The 13,968-nt window shown below is 37.4% G+C and overlaps 1 protein-coding gene across 1 annotated transcript in view; it reads left to right on the top strand.

Annotated features, from left to right (window-relative positions):
* The first annotated feature begins 466 nt into the window (after window positions 1–466).
* Window positions 467–13,968, top strand: part of Pla2g4a (phospholipase A2 group IVA) — a 176,432-nt gene continuing 162,930 nt past the window's right edge. The window contains exons 1-2 of the mRNA XM_070034248.1: window positions 467–635; window positions 7,237–7,359. The gene's annotated coding sequence lies outside the window, so the exon portion shown is untranslated. The remainder of the gene's footprint in view (window positions 636–7,236; window positions 7,360–13,968) is intronic.

Here is a 13,968-nt window from a genome sequence, read left to right on the forward strand (position 1 = left end):
TATCTTTTAGAAATATAACTTCGAAGGACTTAGCTTCCAAGGTGTCAGTTTTTGGTACTAGCAATTTCCTGTCTAATTACATAATACTAGAGTAATGGTACAAATATTCTGATAAGAAAATCAGATAAAGTTCTCCAGTTCCTGAACTGATCCCTGCCTTTTAGAAGATCAAGTTGCTGTTCTTAGAAAAGAAGGAAAATTGGAATTGGTTCTTCTGTTTTTACCTGAAGCCCAGTGTCCTTGAGTTTTTACATGTTGGACTGAAAGACACTTGTTGCTTGTTTAAACTATTGAAAGGTTAAAGTAAACCTAAGATAAGCAAATCCTGTGAGCAAACCTAGATCACCAATTATCTCAGCTAGCAGAGCAACACGTGGTGGTAATCCAAACACCTGGTTGTTTGCCTTTATAAGCCCTGCAAATGTTTAGCTCGGGGCTCTCCTCCTAGGCTCTGCTGTGTTGGAGTGTAGGATGAGGCCAGAGCTGCAGCCCGTCTAAATAAAACCTTGCTTTTGCATTTCAGAACGTTTGACTCTAGGTGGTCTTCTTGGTGGGGTCCTGTGACTTGGACACTACATACTAGTGGGGGCTCATCCGGGATCCCCCAAAGATCCCTAAAACCTCAGACTCTGAAGGTAAGAAAATAGTGCTGTCAATTTGTCTCTGTTAATTTCTCTTGTAATTTGTCTTGTCCTGTCATTCATCTGTCTGTTTTACTTTCGTTTTTCCTTTGTGAGGACGGCCGCTCTGATTAGTATTGTGTAAAGGGTTGTTGAAGCAGACACACTTGCACAACAAACCTGGAGGAACTGGGTGTTTTGTTTGTCTACTACTGTTTATTGTTTTTTGGACTGTATAACTGACGGGACTGGAAACCATGGGCAACACTCCATCTAGCCTCCTAGACTTACAAAAAGAAACTAAGAAAGAGGAAAAGAAATTGTACCCCCGATTTTTCAGGGAAATAACTTGGAAGAAGAAATGTTTCCTCCCCCATACTCCCCTTCCCAGGTTCCTTCTGCAGAGGCTGAGAATGATCAAGAGGAGCAGGGAGCTAGAGAACCAGCAGCCGAGCCCTCGGCACCTGCCCCTAAAGTTTCTGAGGGACCAACCAAACCGTCTCGACAATGCCGTGGGATCAGCCCCCCTTCTAATGCAGCTGTTTTTCCTTTATGCACCATACGTCCTGTGAATGCGGATGGTCAACAGCAATTCCAATATTGGCCATTTTCTACCATTTATCTATACAATTGGTTCACCCAAAATGCCCCCTTTTCTGAGAAACAGCAGGCTTTAATTTGTTTGCTTGAAACTATTTTCTTTACTCACCAGCCCACTTGGGATGATTGTAGTCAGCTTTTATAGGTTTTTTTTTTTTTTAACCACTGAAATGAGAGACCATATCCAAAAGGCAGCCCAGAAACATATCCCTGGCCCCACAGGAGCACCCATCACGGATCCTGCCCAGATTGCTGCCTATTTTCCTGAGACCCGACCAACAATGGGACTACAATATGGCTGAAGTTTTTGTAGACACCTTTTCAGGATGGGTTGCCTACCCAACGTAGTATGAGACCGCAAACATTGTGGCTAAGAAGATCCTGGAAGAAATCCTACCCAGGTATGGCTTCCCATCCACCATCCGGTGGGACAATTGATCGACCTTAATCTCAAAAGGGACTAGGTGCTTGTTCGAAGGCACAACTTGAGATCTCTGGAACCATGGTGGAAGGGACCTTACATAGTGCTACTGGCTATACCCACTGCCCTCAAGGTGGATGGCATTGCTGCTTGGATCCACTGCTCTCACACCAGACCAGTTGACCCCTTTACCCTGGACAAACGTGGGGAAACATGGGAAGTCTCCAAGCATCTTACCCAACCACTCCGAGTATGCCTCAAGAAGAGAAAAATGGACTGATTATTATTGGTATTGTTGCAATTATCATTTGCAGAACTCCTGGGCACTGCTCAGTACAACAAGAGGAATTTTGTGCTGCCCTAGGAGAAAAGTGTTGTTTAACAGTAAAAGACAGCATGGCTAAGATCAGAGAGGGACTATACTGGTTCAAGATCGAGAGCTGTTGGAGCTTAGTTTTGGGCAGGAGCCACAAGATTGTGTCTCAGGACCATAAGTCAAGGGGGGAATGAAGGGTTAACTCTATTTTTGAGGCAGTGACCCATTTGTTGCTTGTTCAAACTATTGAAAGGTTAAAGTAAACCTAAGATAAGCAAATCCTGTGAGCAAAACTAGACCACCAATTATTACAGCTAGCAGAGCAACATGTGGTGGTATCCAAACACCTGGTTGTTTGCCTTTATAAGCCCTGCAATTCTTTAGCTCGGGCTCTCTTCCTAGGCTCCACTGTGTCGGAGTAGGATGAGGCCCAAGCTGAAGCCTGTCTAAATAAAACCTTGCTTTTGCATTTCGGAACATCTGACTCTCGGTGGTCTTCTTGGTGGGGGTCCTGCGACTTGGGCACTACATCCCTAAGAAAAAGCTGAGTATGTATATTTTTATACCAGAATGTATGCACACAATCAGCAAATGTACATACACCCACACACATACACACACATACACACCATGGAAACATATCTACACACAAACACATACATTTATATAACACTTCCTATCCATATGGAAACATGATATTCATTTTACTGGGTAAACTGTACATTAATGAACTGTGAACATTGTTCCATATGAAAAAACATGAGTATCACTTTTTCAGAAGTTATTTATTTATCTATTAATGTATTTATTTATGGTGCTGATGCTTAACTGCAGGCCTTGGGGTTGCTCAGCTCCACTCTACCAATTTTCTGCCTTGTTTTTGCCTGGTATTTTGGAAGTGGAGTCTAGTAGACTTTTCAGTCCAAGTTGGCTTTGAATTTCAGTCCTCCAAATCTCAGCCTCCTCTGTAGTTAGGATTACAGACCTGAATCACTGGCACCCAGTTCAGTAGTTTATTTTAAAGTAAATTAAATAGTTCTTATATATTTATTTTTAGAACATTTTCTGAGCAATTTTCTGTAATGTAAATGATAATTAAAACATAGTTTATAGCCATATTGACCCCAAATCAGAAAAAGTATTAAGTAAAAAGATTACTAGAGATTTAAGTTCATTTTATTATAATCATAATGACTGTCCTTGGTTAACTTACCAGGAAATCTTAACAGTATGCAAGTAAAATTGTAACTTCAAAACAGATAAAACTATGTCAATATTATATAGAGAGAACAGGAAGATCTTCAGCCATAGTGATAGATTTCAAAACATCTCACTTAGCATTTGAAGAAGCAAAGAGGCGACAACAAAATCAGCAAGGAGATAGAAAACAGTCTTTCATTCTGTGTGTTGTATGCCTACTTTCACTTTGACAGTTATATTTGTGCTATGGTTATATTTACCCTTATCTTTTTTCTTTTAAAAATTATTGCCTTCAAATAGCCATGCATGTTGGATTCAATCTACTATGTCCAATTATGTGTAAAATGTGTATCTTCATCTGAGTCACTCTGGTGTTTTTTTTCTTTTATACATATTATCTATAAGAATAAAATCCAAATATTTAATTTAACTTATTCCATTAATTCCTGGGAAACTATTGTAATTTGATTTATTTACTTTTTTTGTGCTGGTCCTGGGCTTGAACTCAGGGTCTGGGTGCTGACCCTCAGCATTTGTATTTACGGTTAGTACCCTACCACTTGAGTTACAACTCTAGTTCTTCCTTTTCATTTTGGCTGCATGTGTGTATGTGTCTTGTGTTTACATGTGTAGAATTTAGAGTTTCACCTAAACATGAAACACACACACACACACACACACACACACACACACTATATAATTTGACATACCTGAATGAAAGAAGAAGTAACTGATTTTTTTGTGTGTGGTCCTAAGTCTTTTTTTAAAATATGTTTTTTATTGTAAAAATACTGTACAGAGGGGTCACAGTTACATGAGTAAGGTAAGGGTACTGGGTCTTGAGCTCAGGTTCTGGTGCTCTCACTCAGCTTTCTTGCTAATGATTGGTACTCTACCACCTGAGCCACACCTCCAACCTGGTATTTTTACTGATTGATTGGACATAGAGCCACATAGACTTTACTGCACAGGCTGTCTTCAGAACTCAATCTTCCTGATCTCAGCCTCATCAGTAGCTAATATTACAAGCATAAGCCACTGGTGCCATGGTTAAGGAGATCTAAAAGTTTCACTTTCTATGCTTGATTTTTAAGAATTAAAAACAATATTGGTGTATTTATTGGCTATGTCTTTTGCACATATTTTTCTCAGTGTATGTTTGGCTGTCATCTCATCTTCTTGAAGTTGTTTAACTTTTTAAAGTTTTATTAGGCCATTGCAGTTTGACACTTTTTAACATTTTATTTGAAATTGTTTTAGATGGGGAGATCAGTAGCTCAAGAAGATAGAAAGTTTTGAAACAATAACTAATGGGAACTGTTTCTCAGGGGGGTCACATTTCTTTGTGTGAATAGAATTGGCAAGAATATAGGTTCTAGGCAGTCTTCCCATCAGTGCTCCCAGCATCTCTGAGATGGTTAAAGACTCTGTTCCTTTTCTACATACGAGTATCTGACTGACAGGATCTACATCCTGTATCCAGAAAACAAACAAACAAACAAAAATTGTTAAGGGGGGTGGCCAAACATGGAGCTGAACAATTTTCTCCCAGTGGTTTGAATCAGACATAGTAATAATTCTAGCTTTTCAAGTGGAACTTTCTCTAATCCAGTCAAAGTGTCAAAGTCTCAACTCCAAGTTATCCAGGATCAATTTGTCTTTCAGGAAATCTATAACACTAAGAGCACCTGCTCCCTTGGTAGACATCATTTTCAGCTACATGCTTTCAATTGTGTCTTGGTCAAAATAAGTCAGAGACTGAATCTAAACTGGCCGATGCTTGGAGTTTCTATCAAAATATCTTACCAAGTCATTAGTCTGAGGAAGAGCAAGTACTGACAGTTACCAGCATCATTCTTCTCATTTCAGAGATTTCAGGTCTCATGAAATCAGAAGTTGGAGGTAAACAAAAGAATGCAGGCTTATTTCCTGAAAGAAAATTGGGGGATGGCAGAATGGGGAAATCTGCTGCAACATCTACCTGGAAGCTTTTGATGTGCCTTTGAGATAGACAGCATGAATGTGTCATACATTGCTAAAATTATTTTGACTGCAAGAAGAACATTAGACATCTATTTAAGACTCCCAAAGAAATTGTACACTAGGCTAATATTGACATGATTGTTATAGTTAGAGGCTATATAGATATATAGAAAGCAAGCAAGGAACCTGAAAATTTCTTGTTACAGTTGAGGTACACAGACAGACAATTCTATAGAAGAAACATCTAATTCTTATCAGGGAATTTTAAATGTGGCAGCAAAAGCTTGAGACTCAGTTTTCAGGAAGCATTTTCTGTTTATACATGATTTCCACTATTGTTTCTATTTTGAGTACGTGAGCAAACATTTGGAGACCTGAGTTATTTTGGTTACACACTCAAAAACCAGATAAACGAAGTGGGTCCTAACATATAGTCACTCAGCAGCCTGGAAGAATAAAATATTGTTTTAAGGGTTCTTAACTTCTGGCAATTCTTGTTCTTGTACATCTGAAGAGGGGGTAGGTGCGGAAATACGTCATTAAATAAACTCAGGTGTAGCTGAACTGCACTAATGACCTTTGTTAGCAATCTGGCAGTGGAGACTGGATTTGCTTGAAGCTTAATCTCTTAGGATTTATATTCTTGAGAGTTCTGTAACATATTTTCCATTGAAAACCAAATACAAATTTTATTTTTTAATATTCATGTAACTGGGCAGCCAAAGCTTGATGAAACTCACTCTCAATGTGCTGACATATTATGGAAGGTAACAATATTTCTCCCATAAAGTTTTTCCTCTTCTCCTTTACCTAAGCTGGGTTTCTCTCATGTTTTAGACATATTCTAAACTTGGTGTTTACTGATACATTGTACTTATTCTTATACAATTTTTATCATGACATGATTCTTTTATCATACAATTTATTCAACTAAGGTGTTTGCTTTGGTGGTTTCATTGAATTCTGAGACATGGACAACCATTATAACAACCCAGCTGTAGAGCATTTTAAGCACCTGTAAAAGAAACTCCATACCTATTAGTAGTCAGTCTCCCTTGTCTTCCATTCCTCAGCCTCTGGTAATTACTAACCCAATTTTGGTCTTTGTGGATTCTCCTTTAAGGTTTACATGGACATTTAATAAAATTGAAATCATATGTTATATGGTCTTTTTTATAACAGACTTCTTTCACTCAACATACTATTGCCAGGATTCCTCTATATTGTAGCATGTGTAGATACTTTTTATTACCAAAGCACATTGCATTTTATAGATATACCATATCTTATTTATCCATTTATCATCCAATGAGCATTTTGTTGTACAGATAATGTGCCTGTAAATATTTGTGCACAGGTCTGGTGTACACAGTTTTGCTGTTCTTACATGAAACTAAGGTGAACTAGTTAGGCCATATTGTAATTTGATGTTCAACATGTAGAAGAACTGCCAAACTGCTTTCCAAGTGACTGTACCATTTTTAAGATTTAGCAGGAGAGTATGAAGGTGCCAATTTCTCTGTACTTTTACATTTGCTATTGTCAATCATTTTGGATCATCTTATTTTGTGCAAACCAGTATGTCATTATCACACTTGCATTTTTCCTAGCTACTTGGTCATTTGCAATATTTTCCTGGATGAATTTCTGTTGAACTCCATTGTTCACTTATAAATTAGGTTATTTGACTTTTTACAATCAATTTCAGGATTTATGTTTTTAATTATAAATATTTATATATATAATTCTTTACTGGTACATGATTTATAAAGTAACACACTACATTTTAAATATTCTGAGATGCATTTATAGTAGTATGTACAAATCATCTATGATCAGTGTCCAGCTTGTACCAGGGAGTGATGATGGTGGGTCCATACCCACACCATGTCCAGCTCCCAGCAGCTCTAGCATTCCTGAATGGCTATATACTCTGGTAGTGACTGTCTAATATGGATCTATGGTGGCAACACAGGGGCCAAAGCTGAGCCATATGCTCTTTATTCAGCTTGTGATTTAATGTTTTATTTACTTGTCAGCAACTTAAAAATAATCAAGATATCTCACAGTGTTACCTGAATTTCTGGCTTTTCCAGATTCCTGATGTCAGAACTCCATTGTGATATTGCAGCAATTAGCAGCAACTGAAAAGCAGTTTCTACCTCCAGATGGGATCTGTGATTTGGCCAAGTCCCTTCTGTACCGTATTGTTCTCCAAGGCAAGTTGCCATTACCAACTGGATTACACAAATGCTTCTCTTGTCTCAAAACTACATATCACTCTGTGTGTTCTTTTGTCGGTCATGGGGCTTGAACTCTGGGCCTGGGTGCTGTCCCTCAGCTCCTCAGCTCAAGGCTAGCGCTCTACCCCTTGAGCCACAGCACCACTTCCAGTTTCCTGAGTGGTTTATTAAAGATAAGAGTCTCACAGATTTTTGTGCCTGGACTGGCTTTGAACCGTGATCCTCAGAACTCAGCCTCTTGAATAGTTAGTATTATAGGCATGAGCCACTGGCACCCAGCTTTCAGGTGCATTTCGATTTGGTTCTGTTCTACTACACCGTTCTCTTGTTTTATAAACTTTTTGTTGAGTTACAAAGGTTCCTATTTATTCAAGAAATGTCATAATTATAAATAGGACATAGACCCTTGAGCAAACAATCAGAACTTCTCAAATAAAGCAAAATAAGAACATTCAATAGCCCACATAAGTCAGGAACCTAATTGGTGCTGCTACCCTTAAGGCTCATGGTTAAGTCTTCCCATTTACTAGGCTCAGCTTACTTTCAGGTTTCTACAACATCAGTAAACATTGGCTTAATTTATTCATCTTTGCTAACTTCTAAGTCTCTTGGGAAGAAATAGTCCCTTTCAAATGATTATCAGCCCATAGCCTCTGTGGGAGTTGAATAGGAAATCATAACTCATTCACATGATAACATTTGGAATCACAGATGGAACTCTTGACAGTGTTTGACAGTAGGAAGCTCCACAACATCAATCTCAGAAGCCAAACTTTGATTTAGTCACGAGATATTAGGCTAGTGTTCTGTTGGCCTTTAATATTAACTGTGTGACAGGGCTCTTTTATTTTATACTGTATACATTACTTCAATTTCTAGATTCGTTTTTCACATCTAAGGGACCTGGGAAGTTTTTGTTCATACAGGTTGGTAACTGTCTCCTTGAAATGTACCAGGAGCTAAGACACAGAATTTCTTTTTTTTGTATTTTTTTGTTAAAATATTGTGCAGAAAGGTTACAGTTACATGAGCAAAGTAATGAGTGCATTTCCTATTGAGCATTGTTGCCTCCTCCTTTGTTTTCCCCTACCTTCCCTACCCCTGCCAAAGTTGTAAAGTTAGTTTTCAACATAGTGTTTTGTACATCTCATTGTTACAATGGGTCAACCTGTGTCCTTATTTCAGCATTTTGTTTTTTCCTTTCCCCTCCCTGAATTAGAGAAGTGTATATACAAGATGGGGGGGCACCTACATCAAATACAGTGAAAACAGGTGTTATACCAAAGGGAAGAACTTGCAAAGAAACAAAAAAAAATCACACGGTACATTATAAATACATTAGAAACAATAGCAAGAAAGGAAACTCCACTTGTGTCCCTATCTTGGGGTTCATTTCACTTAACATCATCTTATATGGTCATATGTACCTAGACTTTTTTTTACCTTTTCTGCTTGTCCTACACCTGTACCAGTTATTGCAAATAAGGGAAACCATGGCATCTATGTTTATTTGGGCCTGGCTTATTTCACTTAATATATTTTTTTCCAAGTCTTTCCATTTCCTAATAAATGAGGCAATGCCATTCTTTCTGATGGAGGCATAGAATTCATATAAACATATCTATCTATCTATCTATCTATCTATCTATCTATCTATCTATCTATCTATCTATCTATCTATCTATATCATATTTTCTTGAGGGGCATCTGGGTTAGTTCCTTATCTTAGCTATGGTAAATAATGCTGCAATAAACATAGTTGTGCTGATAGCTTTAGTATGGCTTTGTTTGTGATCATTTGCTGGGTCATAGGGGAGCTCTATGTGGAGTCTTTTGAGGAACCTCCATACTACTTTCCAAAGTGGTTGAACAAGTTTACACTTCCACCAACAATGCAGTAGGATTCCCTTCTGGTCACATCCCCCCAGCATCTGTTGTTATTAGAGTTCTTTTCTTTTCTTTTCTTTTCTTTCTTTCTTTTTTTTTTTTTTTTTTTTTTTTTTTGTCGGTTGTGGGGCTTGAACTCTGGACCTGAGCGCTGTCCCTCAGCTCTTCAGCTCAAGGCTAGCACTCTACCACTTGAGCTACAGCGCCACTTCCGGTTTTTCTGGTGGTTTATTGGAGGTAACAGTTTCACGGACTTTCCTGCCCAGGTTGGCTTTGAACCGCGATCCTCAGATCTCAGCCTCATGAGTAGCTAGGATTACAGGTGTGAGCCACCAGTGCCCAGTCAGAGTTCTTGATTATAGCATTGTAACTGGGGGAAGGTGGAATTTCAATGTTTTTTGGATTTGCATTTTTTTTTATGGCTAGAGAGGTTGAGCATTTAAGAGACAGGATTTTTTACCCTCTGTAACCTACACCTAGCCTTCAAACCTTTCACTAAAACAATACTTGGAAGGCCACCATTATTACTTCATTTTTCTATACTGAAGTTTCTATTTCCTCAGAAAGTGTAAATAAAGGTTATGTATTTCCCCTTATTGTTTTTAAACTTCTATCCTGCTAGTATGAAACTGTTACTTGAACTTTTATTCCTATCCTTTCCTTCACCCTCCCTCTTTCATCCCAGATCAGTCTCATCAAACTTCATTATTCCATCATCACACATTACATAAAACATTTGATCATATTTAACATATTCAGCTTCTTTCATCCCCTCTGTTCACTCTTCTCCCTAGCACCTTCATCCAAATAGATCATGTTTAAAAGGAAAGAGACCAAACAGGGCAGAAAGAAGTCAAACCTATCCATGAGGTCTCTGATGTAGGCATTTACGGCTATAAACTTTTCTTAGGGCTGTCTTTGCTGTATTCCCAATGGTTTTGGTAGGTTGTGTTTTCATTTTTAATACATACTAGGAACTTTTGGGTTTCCATTCTTATTTCCTCAATGACACATTTGTCGTTCAATAACTTGTGTTTGGTTTCCATGTGTATGTATATTGTCTGTAGTTATTTTTTTCTATTCAGCCTTAGTTTTGTTTCATTATGATGTGATGTAATACAGGGCATTATTTTCTTTTTCTGATATTTGCTAGGGTTTGCTTTATATTCTAGAATATGATGGCTTTGGGTTAAAATTCCATGGACAGTTGACAAGGATGTGTATTGTGCAGCTGCCAGATGAAATATTCTCTGAATGTTTGTCCAGTCCATTTGGTCTACGATATCATTTAAATCTGAGGAAGTTTTGTGGATTTTCTTGTTCCAATGACTTTCCATGGTTGAATGTAGGATGCTGAAGTCTTCTACTAGCATTGTGTTGGTGTCTGTGTGTCCTTTTAAGTCCAGCAGTGTTTATTTAGATACTACTAACATGACAGAACTATCATTTTGTGCATAAATGTTAAAAATTTTTGTTTAGTCTTGAGGAAAAGTTGCCTCTGTTACTGTGAAGTGACCTTCTTGTCTAGTCTAACTTATTTTGATTTGAAGTCTTCTTTTTCAGATATAAGTATAGTTACTCCAAGATCTTTTCAGTGTCCATTTGCTTGGAAGATCTTATTCTGCCAATGTTTGGTTTTATCAGGTGAAGTTAAATCTTCCTTTAATTCAGTTCTCCTTTTTATGTTCTAAAGTTTCTGTTTCTCCATGTCCATGTTTCTAGAGTAACTTACTGAAACCCAAATCTTTACATATAACTTATGGTGACTAAAGGAATTTGAGTGAGACTTGTGTGAATAGGAGAGGGTAAAACAGGATGTGTTGCAATGTTGGGGAAACCAGGTAAGAAAAGGCAACATCATGAATGAGGAGAAACAAGAAATGGGTCAGCAGCCTGAGGAAACATGCCTGTCCATTTCTCCTACAGAAAACTCCTCATGGGTCTTTTAAGCATTTTTCAATACTCCAGTACCTTAAGCCTTACTCTTACTGCAATCGATAAACAAAGCTCAACTCTGAATATTTTTCAAGGATGACTTTATAAATTATTTGGGGTAAGATATGTTTCCCATCTTAAAAACACAGGACAATTTGATTCTATTATTTTTGTTTTTGTTTTGTTGGTTGTGGGATTGAACTCTGAGCCTGAGCATTTTCCCTCAGTTCTTCAGCTCAAGGCTAGTGCTCTACCACGTGAGCCACAGCGCTACTTCTGGTTTTCTGGTAGTTAATTGGAGATAAGAGTCTCACAGACTTTCCTGCCCTGGCTGGCTTTGAATTGCGATCCTTAGATCTGCCTGTAATAATGATAGTTTTTATTTTTAAAGTTAATAACATGTATACTTTAGGTGTCAATTTAGTCCTGAATTAGTGATGTGAGAAACACTTCTAACACATTCAGAGCAATGATGAAGTAGAATAGTCTATTGAATAAACAAAAAATAATCTGGTGTTATTGGTTATACTGCTTTTAAGCATTACAGACATTTTAAATGATGGCAGTAGTTACTGAACAAACCAACCCAGTCTTGCCTAAGGTTACAGCATCAGCTATATCCTTTAGGGTTCTTTAGAGACTGTGTTCAGGGGTAGTACAGATTAGTAAGACTTGCTTTGTTCTAACTTAGCTAGTGGTACAAAGGCATATTGTCTCCTAGTGTGCACCCAGAAAGGATATAGAGTAAATGACACTCCCTATTCCTGACATGTAGGAAATTTGCAATCCATGATATTCTGGTCCACTGTTAATATTGTTTTCTGAGAAGTGAAAATTAATGAAACCTTCAAGGTTAACATGAGTTCAGAGATTTAATATTGTGCATTGTTTCTTTTAGTAGGCTTGTACTCTCTTCTTTTGTTTTTTTATTGTAAAAAATAGTATACAGAGGGGTTACAGTTACATGAATAAGGTAATGAATACATTTCCTATTGAGCATTGTTACCTCCTCCTTTGTTTTTCTCCTACTATCCCTTCTCTCCTCACTTCCCCAACTCCTCCCTCCTCCTCCCAAGTTGTAAAGTTTGTTTTCAACATAGTGTCTTGTACATCTCATTGTTACAATGGGTCAACCTGTATTCTTATTTCAGCATTTTGTTATTTCCCTTCCACTCCCCAAATTAAAAAAATGTATATACAAGATGCAGGGCACCGATATCAAATACAGTGAAAACAGGTGTTATACCATGGGGGAAGAACATACAAGAGAAACAAAAAATCATATAGTACATTTTAAATACATTAAAAACAATAGCAAGAAAGAAAAAAAACCCTTGTGTCCCTATCTTGGGGTTCATTTCACTTAACAGCATCTTATACTGTCATATGTACATAGCTTTTTACCTTTTCTTCTTGTCCTAAGTGTATACTAGTTATTGCAAATAAGGGAAACCATGAGACCTATGATTCTTTGAGCCTGGCTTATTTCACTTAAGATAATTTTTTCCCAGATCTTCCCAGTTCCTAAAAAATGGGGCAATGTCATTCTTTCTGATGGAGGCATAGAATTCCATTGTTTATATATGCCACATTTTCTTGATCCATTCACCTACTGAGGGGCATCTGGGTTGGTTCCATATCTTAGCTATGGTAAATAATGCTGCAACAAACATAGTTGTGCTGGTAGCTTTAGTATAGCCTTGTTTGTGATTGTTTGGGTAAATGCCCAAAGGTGCGTCATAGGGGAGCTCTACGTAGAGTCTTTTGAGGAACCTCCATACTGCTGTCCAAAGTGTTTGAACAAGTTTTGTACCCTCTTCTAATAAAGCCAGAGACTTCCTACAAATTGGAGATTCTTTTAACTACTCAAAATCTCAATAGATAACATCATAATTCTTTTTTGCCCCATTTTCTAACCATTCTTTTTGAACAGTTAATATAACTCAGGTACTGCAGTATGTAGAAATTTACCTAGAAATCAGTTTAACTAAGACACTATTTTAGAGATTTCTTTTCTACCTACCCTATATGCAACTGCCAAGTTTTATAGATTTTATTTCCTTATTCTTACAGATTCTCTTCTCTTTTTCTTTCTCCCCGTTGCCATCAAACAGCCCAGTAAGTACTTCTTACTGGGAATACAGTTCTATATGCCTAAAAAAGCAGACAATGAGATTGTTCAGAGAGACACAGAGGAAGGAGAGGGTTTTAGAATAAGAGTTGACTTTGGATCTCTTTCCCTTAATTTTGGGTTACTGTTTGATTTCACTCAATCTACTTTGCTTACATTCTTCTCTTTTTCCCTTATCATTACCTTTTCATACATGGAGCCATCTGCATGTTCAATTGGTGTCTCATAGAAGTCAAGAGGTCTACTAATGAAATCTCTCCTCTATTTGCCTAATTTCTACCCTATTTTTGTTTAGAATTAGGATTAGATATTAGAAAATGTGAACTAGCTAGCAGGAAGGACAAAATGATGTTATTAAGAAAGAGGGCATAAGAATGAAGACAAGGTTAGACTGTCCTTAAATACAAAAGTCCAGGACTCAAATTAGACAGTGTTGTTTGTGGTTGTTTATCATTACTTCTGAGAGAGAAAATTGGCTTGCATCTGGTTCTTCTTTTATAACACTATTTAACACATAGTATAAATAATGAGTATCAGAAGTTATTGATTCTTGATGCATCATGAAATACACTTGAAAATAATAAACCCAGGGGTTTTTTCCCCATAAAATAGTCTATAAATAGAAGCATTTT

This window comes from Dipodomys merriami, unplaced genomic scaffold (genome assembly GCF_024711535.1).
Source record: "Dipodomys merriami isolate MVZ:Mamm:240054 unplaced genomic scaffold, mDipMer1.0.p SCAF_24, whole genome shotgun sequence".
In the NCBI taxonomy this organism is placed as follows: Eukaryota; Metazoa; Chordata; class Mammalia; order Rodentia; family Heteromyidae; genus Dipodomys; species Dipodomys merriami.